At 52.6% G+C, this 7013-nt stretch overlaps 1 protein-coding gene across 1 annotated transcript in view; it reads left to right on the top strand.

Moving 5' to 3' along the window:
- LOC122565854 (phosrestin-2-like) overlaps positions 1-7013 on the top strand; it is a 145081-nt gene that overhangs the window by 23919 nt on the left and 114149 nt on the right. The gene's annotated exons all lie outside the window — the stretch shown is intronic.

The following is a 7013-nucleotide window of genomic DNA, read 5'->3' as shown; positions in this document are numbered from 1 at the left end:
CCAATCCTCGAAAGCGGCGCTAACTAGCCAACCAATCGGCAACACAGCAACCTCGGCGCCTCCGCTACGTGGCGCGGCTACGCCCAACTAATTTGAAATGTGTTTCAGCGGTAATTCGATATAAAATTGTAGTTAATATCTTTCATTATAGCGCGGGGAGGGAGGGTCAGGTTGCGCTCGGAGCGCAGCAAAGTGGAGGGGTTTCGGTACCGAGGAGGGCCAACCGACCGAGAGAAGGGTGAAGGGAGAAGGGGTAGAAGAGGCTAGAGGAGAGATTGATACGAACGCTCCCACTTCGACCGCTTTCCGCCGCTCTCGTTCTCTCCTTGCCCGTTCGAGATCGCTTCCCGGAGCAGTCGAGCGGGAGGAGAGGTCCAACGCGTCCACCTGGAAGGGGTTGAAGAGCCATCGAGGCCGAAGGGTGGTCCTACCTCGAGCTTCTGCCGCGAATCCACCGGCCGCCGTCCACTTCTACTTGCCTCGCGCTCTGTCCGTGCCACGGCGGAAGGTTCTACTTACGAACGAAGCCGCGAGCGCGCCGCTCTTCTTTTTCCTCCATCGTCGTTTAGTCGATTCGATCGATCGACCCCGCTCGGTTGGACCAACCTCGTCAACATCTCTGCGAAGCCACGCAACGATTGCAACGCGTACGAACGAACCAGTGTCGGTAAATGGCAACGACGATGCTTCCGAAAGGGAACGCAACTTTCCACCGAAAATTTCACCACCGGTCCGTCACTGAATCGGATCTAACGACCATCCGGTTCGAAGGTGTTTCCACGCTCTTCTTCTTCTCCCCCATTTCGCCGCTGTTGCCGCGTCGGCCAACTTTGTCCGTTCGAATCGACGAACCGCCGTCGCTTCTCCGCGAGCTGTTCGAGCGTTTCGAAATCGCCGCTGCGAGTTCGTCCAAGCTCGGAAACAATGCGCGCAAGCGTATCCGCCGAAGAGTAATTACAGCGTCGTACCAACGCGATCCGACACCAAATCGAATTAGCCACGCGACGGTGAACCGAAATGGAAGAATCATAGAAAATAGAGGTAGCGACGTCGCTTAATCAGGGCAGCTGACCGCCCATAGTTGCGCTTATTTATGCGAACAGCCCATATGGCGCGCGTACTCTCGACGCCGGGTGATCCTTCTCGCCACACGCCACCGTGTAACGTATGCGCGTTACGATGTTCGCCTGGAAACTCGTCCACGCATTCTCCTCCGCCAGAGGTGTACACCGTGCGAAGACGTACCGGTCGTATAGTATGCAAGAATCTGAAAAATCCGCGAGACCGAGGTGACCGGATTGTTTTATCGGCCGGACAAATCGCGAGACCGAATTGCGTCTCGGAAGTGCTCCCGTCGTTAAACGTTGAGCTGTTTGCGCTAACTACGCTGCGTGACGTGTACCATTAAGCGACGATTAGGTATTGCACGCCGTGGAGAAAAAACCAAACGGTATATCAACGTCCCTTTTTTCGCTGTTATTTTCCTCGCTTTTTCCTCGGTTTGTACGAATAAGGTACCGAACGAGATGGTCTTGGTCCGATGAAAAAACGGGTTAACGGAGCCTGTAACGAGACTATCAAACCGTGACACGGTTTAAACCGCTGCAAGGAGGCAACGCTCAGCTTTCCTTCCTCCCTTCGTTCGCTCCACCTACGCCTCGCGTTCTACGCTGCCCTTTCGCGGATGTCCGTACAGCCGCTCGCGCGTTCTTGGCGCGACTAGTGCACGTGGAAAGGCTAACGCGTTCGTTCGTGGGCGGCTCGTTAAACGAACACGAGAATTAGTCACGAGCGTCGCGACCAGAAGGCGACGAAACGAAAGCTTCGCGTCGTTAGACAACGGCGCCGCGAACAACGACATTTCCACGAGTCTCTCCCCGCGTAACGCGCGTCCATATCGGCTGGAAAGGATGGGAATTTCGTTCGTGTTTCTTGCGCGGTTGAATTCGGCCTTGTTCGATTCTAAGGGAAATCAGACGGTGAAGTTAAGGCGAAGAGACGAAGCAGCCTAGGTGCGAAGAAATGCGCTTAGGTCGTTGAATTTTTTAAAGCTCGACGTCGCTCCCAGCGAATTAACATGGATACGCGTATCGCGTTGGCAGCCTAGACAAGTGTATCCACGTGTCGGTTATTAAATATACATGAGAGTCTCGCCGTCAGGTCTGAGACACCAAGTGAAAAGTTAAGAGCGTTAAAACTGTTTTCATCAACTTGCAATTAACCCTCATGAATGCCGTAACCTTGCGCCGTGGTTCGCGCTAGAACGAGCTTTGTATATTCCTCTGAAGGGCTTTTAAGGGTCTTAGACTCGACGAGCGGCAAGAACCTCGTCCAGGAGATCCGCGGATTTACCGATATAGCCGCGACTCGTGTCCGGCGGAAAGTATCCGCGTTTCGATTCGCCTTCTTATTCGAATTTTTCCAAAGACACGGGCACCGAAAGCTCGCGCCAGACGTTAAAATAAACTGCAGCCCGATAACCCAATTCGAACGTGGTTCGCGTTTCGAAGATCGGCCGGGAAAATCTCTTGAAAAAAATATGTTACAGATCGGTCGTAAAATTGGTTTTACGAGCGAATGAAAATCCGTAAAAGCGGCCATGCTTCCGACAAATGGCGTCACGAAAGGTCGTCCGGTCGGCGATACCTGCAATACCTAGAACGTCCGCTTTTAGTTTGTTCGTGGCGTACCGCGGACAACGTTCGAAAGATCGATGTTCGAATTTTCATGCCGAGAAGGGGAATCGGTCGACCGCCGACAATCGTTCGTAAAGGGAGGAGGAGGAGGCGACCGTGGAAGGATCCGCGGCGGGCAGGCGATAAACGCTCGAAAATTAACGATCCTTTAAAACGGTCGTAAAATTCGACCAGATAAGGATCCACCTTCCACTTGCTTCCTCCGTAGAGCCGTATCGGCCGGCACGCACGAAACGCACTCGCGAGCTCACAAATTACTCCCACGCGCGGTTAACAGTGTCTCGCGCGTGCAACCTGCGCTCTCGGCGAGCGGCCAGCCTACGCGCGAACCCTCTCTCGCGCAGCACGAGCCGGCGCGGCGATCCGCTCGCAAAAATGAAATCCTGTTGGCCGGTGAATTACGACCGACCAACCTTCGGGACGAAAGCAACGTTTACGCTGTTTAAATGACCACGCGATGCGTAGGGATTAATCGCGGCACGCGATTGGCCCGACCCTGTAAGCGACTCGGTTCGATTCTTCCGATTCTCGTTTCCAGCGTTCCGCTATCTCGTATACCTACGTGTCCGACGTTTAAGTCGAAGTTCGTACGAACGAACGCGAGTCGAACGAGCATCGCAGTGATTTTACGCGCCTTCCTGTGTCCGGTTTTCTCACCAGGCGATTGGCAGCGCGCTCGCGATCAGCCTGTGCACACACCGTTCAACATCGTGTATAAAAGGAAGGCGCGCGGATCGGCCGCGTGCACGTTGGCCGGCAAACCGAGCGTAAGCAAACACACGAACGAGGCAGACCCGCAGGGGCGAACGGTTGCATAGGTAAACGTAGCCGTCGCTATACATGGCACACGTACGCGCGCGTTTACATCGGTGGTAGACCTCATACCGTGTCCAATGCATATTCATACGGCCATACATTATACCGAGCAGTGCACGCGGCAGGCCAGAGCTGATCTTAGATTAAGGTAAACGCCGGTTAAGTTAACGGCTAAACTTCCATAAGTCGGAGGTGCTCGCATGCGCATCGCGTGGTATAAACCAAAGCCTGTCTCCTTTCGATTCCCTATTTCTCCTTTTCTTTCGTTTTTCCCTCGTTTTTCTCTTTCTTCTTTTCTGCCTCGTACCGCCTTTAAACGTCCCGCGTTTCCACCTTTTTTTCCTTTCCTCGTTTCCACCCCTCCACTTTTATCTCACTTTCTGTCCGCTTCTTTCACCTTTTTTCCTCTCGAACTCTGCCCCCTCCCCCCTCCTTGCACCCCGATCCCTTTTCCCTTCGTCCGCGAGCCCTTTTAACGCGCGCGCGCGCGCTCCGGTAGTGGAACCAGGCCGTGCGTGTACCGTACAACCTGGCAACCCGATCCGATCTTACGTTTGTTATGCTAAGTGCTCATTAAGATCGCAATGCGTTCCCGCGGGTGCGATAGCGGAAATTTGGCGCACGAAAGAGAAAAGCAACGACGATGTTGCTCGAGCTAGTCGCGAGTAAACGCGGGCTTAATCGAAGGTGAAACTACGTCGTGTTTCGCCATCAAACGCCGCGGTTTTGCCGATGCAAATTGCATCGTGCATGAACGTTACGTGTCTTTACGCGAGCCCACTGTTAACACGAACGTTTGGTACTCGATGATTTTCAACGAAACGTTTTTGCGGCTACTACAACCGTCCCATTTTCCACTTGGGCTTCTGCAACCCGGTTGATCGCATGCAAATTGCTATGCGATCGCGTTAACGACGCATTATCGATCGCTGTGCGATTTTCCTGCGATTACGCGGCTACCGGAATTGATCGATCGCAACGAAACAGAGAAACGGAGAATCCTTGCAGCGTTTACGACGCGAGTCTCAGAAGTTTAAGAAACATGTTGCAGTGGCGCAGCTGATGACGACGATTAGCCGATGATAATCAAAATTGTGCCGAGGACGTTAACGAACGAACGTGTAGCCTGTTGCGATTTCTTCGCTCGATGCTCGCGTCGACTCATTATGCACGAATTCGCGCGAGCTATCCGAGTTTCCACGGGCCGGTATGCATGAGAAATTAATTAAAGGCAACGCGCGGAGAAGCGCTATTGACAGGATACGCGGCGGCGGAAGTTGCCTAAAGAGCGTTGCCAAATACGCGACTCGTCATCGTGGGTGTCGACACGAATTCGTCTCGGCCGTGTCGTAATTGCCAAACTTAATAACCGTCGCATCGTAATAAGCGGATAAAAAATTTTCCATTTATTCCGCGGCCCCTTCTTCTCCTTCGAATTAAAGACTCTTGCGTTCGCACGCGAACGCGTTTTGATAGCATACGAGATTTTCCGTCGACGACACAATCGCGCAGGTGAGACGATTAAAGAGAACCGACAAACGCCAGCTCCCTTATTCCCGTACGTATCCGATTTCGTCTAAGAGCCTCCATTACGGGCAATTTGCATTGATAGCGAGCTAGATAACCTTGAAACCAATGTAAGAGCCACTTTGCGCCTCGTAGCCCGTCTTTTGGCCGCATAACGTTCTACGTGACAAACAGCCGTGCAAGTATTCGCGAAAATTTTCGTTCGAACACGCGAAACGTTCAAAGTGTCTCGCATCTTACGTTTAGCCCGTTCCTGATCGAAAATCTGCAACCGTTCCCATGGCCATCGACGAAGGGATTTATTATTATTTAACGTTTCACATTCGAGTTTCTATCGAGTCATCGTTCGCTCGGCATTGTGCAACGTGTGGACGGTTTCGTTTAGGGGTTGATAAGTGCGCACCCTATGTTCATCGGCGGAGCAATCTCGACCCGGTCACACTCGTTAACGCGACGCAAAGCTGAAAGAAAAAAGCGTTTCCGCGTAATGGCGGTACTTTTCTATAGCAATTAAGATAATATTTGCATTCGGGGGTTGTGATTTCCTGCAGGTGTTTCCACCGGCCAGGGGTTCAGATCTCTCGTTAGTTATACCGTGTGTTCCGCCTGTTACACACACACGCGCGCGCGCGCGCGCTAGCTGTTCTCTCATGGTTAATGCTTTGTGTCGTACCTTCTGTCGCATAGGCGTCGTTTCTGACAATTATCGCGATACAACGATACTTTATACCCTCTGGAATAAACGCTGCGAAATCGTTAGCGCCGGCTTCCTCTTTCAAATAATTAAGGCACCGAGTTCCGGGTCGATCGAGCGTAGTACACGACCACGATCGAATCGTGCGACGTTAATCGTTTCGCGGTAACGATCAGAGCGCCGTTAAACCGCGACCGTAATGGTCGCGTTACGGCCAACGTGGAAGCCAGAAATCGCGGGGAATCGTTACGCGCTTTTTCGAGCACCGTGTCACGAGACACGCTAATCACCTCGTGACGGCGTATCAATCTCGAAAATTCTACGCCTATGTGCCGTGTAAATAACTACTTGTAACGTACGTACACGCACGCAGGTAGGCGCGCACGCGCGCCTTCCAATACACGTATGGTCTGGTCTGGGCCATTGGCGTGCTCGCACTCATCGTTCACGTTCGATAGACGAAGAGGCGCGAGCGGCGCAAGTGGCGCGCGTATGACACATCGAGGGGGTTCCTTCTCGCGTACATACACACGCGACACCGGAGAATTAGCGAGTTGAGCGAGGGCTGAACGAGAAGGGAGGTGTACGCTCGCTATTAGATCTTTCTCATGCTGATAAAACTGTATAATGGACTTAATCGCTTTGCGGCCGGCCCTCGACTAAATTTTCGTTATTTTTCATGGGTGCCCGGGCAGCGGTGGCCGCAGACCAGCTCTATCGCCACGACAGATCTACTCCCGTTTTTCGGCCTCTCTATCGGCCTCTGTTACGTATCTTTCTCTCTCTCTCTCTCTCTCTCTCTCTTTCTCTCTTTCTTTATCTGTCTCTTTCTCTCGTTGTTGCGTCGGATTCGCTCTTTTCTTCGTCCCCTTTCGGCCGTTTCGCCTTCCCGGCCCTTTGTTCCTCGGCCGCGAATCCATTGATCCCGCGGGGCGCGGAACACGCACGTCCGGTGCTAGCTCGCCGATGAAGCACTTTTACGGGCATCCATCGTTCGGGAAATTTCGAAACAAAGGAAGGAACAACGGCAGCTACCTACCCGCCACCCCCTCCCCCCCAATCGTGACCAAGATTATTTGTTACTTGTCGCGTCTCGTCGATCCCAGCTTTTTTTCGCTTTTCACACTTCCCCTCTGACTGTCCGAAGCTCTCTCTTCTTTCTCTCTACCCTTCGATGCCTTGTTTCGAACCTTTCAACCGAAATTTGCGTATTTATTACCCGCTAGGGTAGGTATTTTACTGCCGTGAATTTTAGAATCGGTACGATTTCGAACAACCTT

The sequence above is a fragment of the Bombus pyrosoma genome, linkage group LG3 (assembly GCF_014825855.1).
Source record: "Bombus pyrosoma isolate SC7728 linkage group LG3, ASM1482585v1, whole genome shotgun sequence".
NCBI lineage: Eukaryota > Metazoa > Arthropoda > Insecta > Hymenoptera > Apidae > Bombus > Bombus pyrosoma.
The sequence above is the reverse complement of the archived record's forward strand: the minus strand, read 5'-3'. Positions and strand labels throughout refer to the sequence as shown.